The 3,187-nt window shown below is 42.1% G+C and overlaps 1 protein-coding gene across 1 annotated transcript in view; it reads left to right on the top strand.

The window, feature by feature from the left end:
* LOC104987902 (diphosphoinositol polyphosphate phosphohydrolase 2-like) overlaps nt 1-3,187 on the top strand; it is a 37,756-nt gene that overhangs the window by 1,820 nt on the left and 32,749 nt on the right. The gene's annotated exons all lie outside the window — the stretch shown is intronic.

The raw sequence follows: 3,187 nt of genomic DNA, 5'->3' as shown, positions 1-3,187 counted from the left end.
ATGACCACTGGAAAAACCATAGCTTTGACTAGACAGACTTTTGTTGACAAAGTAATGTCTCTGCTTTTTAATATGCTGTCTAGGTTGGTCATAACTTTCTTTCCAAGGAGTAAGTGTCTTAATTTCATGGCTGCAGTCACCATCTGCAGTGATTTTGGAGCCTAGAAAAATAAAGTCAGCCAGTGTTTCCACTGTTTCCCCAATTGACTCTCACTCATGTCACTTTGTGTTATTATTCAGCAGTTTTTATGTGAAATAACCTTGTTCATATAGTTAGATACTTTTTATAGTCTATTTCTATTTTAAAGATAAGTTCTATGAAAATAAGGACTTTATCTGTCTTGCTCATTGCTAAATCCCTGCTCCTGCCACAGGGCCTGACAAAACAGATGCTCAATAAATATTGCAGATGTGAATAAATGAAGGATACAAATCATATTGCACAGCCTTTTGCCCTGGAGATGCTCACAGTCTATCAGAGAGCTAAGACATACTTGTACTCTCAGGAAAGATTCAACAGCATGGGACTTCCCTGGTGGTCCAGTGGCTAAGAGTATGTACTCCCAGTGCAGGTTCGATCCTGGTCAGAGAACTAGATTCCCACATGTCGCAACTAAGAGTTTTCATGCCGTGACTAAAAATCTTGCATGCCACAACTAAGACCCAGCACAGCCAAATAAATACATTTAAAAAATAAAGATTGAACAGCAGTGTAGAAGTGAAAACTGCCAATATGTAAATAGAATTATCTTCTGGAACAAATCTGATGGCCATCCCACAGTAAGAAGCTCTGGGAAACATTCTTTCCCAAGCCTGCACCAACTGGGCACCTGGGGAGACTGAAGCGGGTGGTGAGGTCCATGAGCTGTGCAGGTGCTCATGACTTTTGATGACCTCTGCTAAGATGCAAAAGAAAGTTCGGGGACCCATGGCCCCTTTGGGCCAAATTCCAGGACCAGTTCCTGTGTCTTTACAGCATGTATTCCTCATTCTTATCCTTTGCACCTTCTAGATTTCAGTCTCTACACTGTGAGTTCAGTGTGTGTGTCTGGCTCAACAGTCTTGGCTTTTGTGGCATTTTGAAATGTCCCTCTGTTGGCCCAGTCCTTTACAGGACTATCCCCTGAATCCTGGAGCGAGAAATTCCCTTCCCCAACTCTGGTCTCCCAAATGCCCCTCTTTTCCCCTAAAATCTCCTCTCTCTACCACAGAGGAATTCAGGCAACTGATATCAAGGTTAAACCAAGATGTGGTATAGAAGAAAAAAGCATGAGACTTTGTGTCAAAAGAAAAATTTGGATCACAGCCCTACCACTTACTATTTGTGTGATCTTGAGTCTTCCTTTCATCCTTTTTGAATCTCCAAAGTAATGTGTTCATGACAGGGTTGTTGAGATGAAAAATAAGGAAAAGCCCTCTTTTAACTGCTATTTCTCCATCACTCCCTTTTACAATGTATTCTGTCTGAGCATTATTACCATTTACCTGGTGGCTCAGACAGTAAAGAATCTGCCTGCAATGCAGGAGACCTGGGTCTGATCCCTGGGTCGGGAAGATCTCCTGGGGAAGGAAATGGTAACCCACTCCAGTATTCTTGCCTGGAGAGTTGCATGGACTGAGGAGCCTGGTAGGCTACAGTCCATTGGGTTGCAAAGAGTTGGACATGACTGAGCAACTAACACTCACTTCACCCAGCTGCTCAAGTCAGAAATCTGGGACACCTTCTTGAGGGTTTCTCCAGATCTACTGCCTGCTGTTCCAAAGCCAAGACAGCTATCATTCAGGTTCACCTCCCCCCCCCCCCATTTCATTGTCCTAGACAATCATCTTCCACCTAGAATATAACAACAGTCTTCTAAAAGAGTCTTCCAACACTGGATCCATTCTTCACAACAACCATGGTTATTTACTAAATGTAAATTTCAGCATCTCACTTCCTTGAAATTTATTTAAGGCTTTTCTTTGGTATCAGGACAAAGTACACAAAGGTTGCCATGACCCAGATCCCTCTCCAGCTTTACCTTGACCCCTCTTGTGCTGAGCTCCAGACATACTGGTATTTTGTCCCTTCTAGAACCCTCCAAGCTCCATCCTGCCTTAGACACCATCATATACTCTTCAGTCTGCCTGGAGCCCCCTCCTTCTCTCTCCACCTTTCTGTTCCTTGTACCCAGTTTATTTCTGCCTATTCCTCAGGTCTCAATTGAAACATTTTAACATTCTCAAAGATTTCTCTCACTCTCATTTCCCTCAAACCACAGTATGTCCTCCATGAAGTGCCTCCATCACACACACACACACACACACACCCCCCTCATCACTCTTTCAGTTGATTAGTATCTTAGTCTCAGCTGTCATCTATGCTCCCTGAAGACTGTGCCATTTTGCTTAGCTTTGGTCTCTGGTGCCAACAGTGTATAGTAGGTGCACAAAAAAATGCTTGTCAGATTAATGACAAGTAAGAGTACGTCTAAGTGTTTTTTAAACTATAAGTGGATGGACTATAAAAATAGCAAATTTCACTTTTTTATTGCAGTCACATAATTAGAACATGAGGAATCTAGCTTTGAGCTTATGCAGTCATCATGATGCCCATAGCTATGGCATATTTGGGTTCCTGGCTATTTGATACTAATCTAAATAACTATAAAAACTTCTGACACTTACATTTCCTTTATCTTTATCCTATAGGTTTCTTCAGCTGATAAAATCAATGGAAGATAGCATAGGCTTCATAATGGCAGAGACAGTCTCTGCCTCATTCATTGCTTTCCCTTAGATGTAGACTGTAAGCACATATTACATGCTTATTAAATTGTTTGCTAATGAATTATCCCTTAGATGTAGACTATAAGCACATACTACATGCTCATTAAATTGTCAGCTGATGAATGAATCAGCCAGGTTTAATGACAGTTCAAATAAAGCACTCCTACCACCACCAACATATCCCAAACTCAAATTTTCAATGTAAGTAATATGTATATAGGTAGATGATATTTTATTAAAAAGGAAAAAAAAATCACTTAGTGTGCTCAGAGAGGAACACAGGTTAATCCATTTCTTTGTTAAAAAGAGTAGACTAGGCCGCGGCGCTGCTGCCCAGTCGGCGCCGGTTCCTGCAACTGTCTCCTCGTGGCGCGAGCCTGTAGCCTCGCCTTCTCCGGCAGCGGAGGCGGCAGCCGGA

This window comes from Bison bison, unplaced genomic scaffold (assembly GCF_000754665.1).
Source record: "Bison bison bison isolate TAMUID 2011002044 unplaced genomic scaffold, Bison_UMD1.0 scf7180017864108, whole genome shotgun sequence".
Lineage (NCBI taxonomy): Eukaryota > Metazoa > Chordata > Mammalia > Artiodactyla > Bovidae > Bison > Bison bison.
This window is presented reverse-complemented; position numbering and strand designations above follow the sequence as displayed.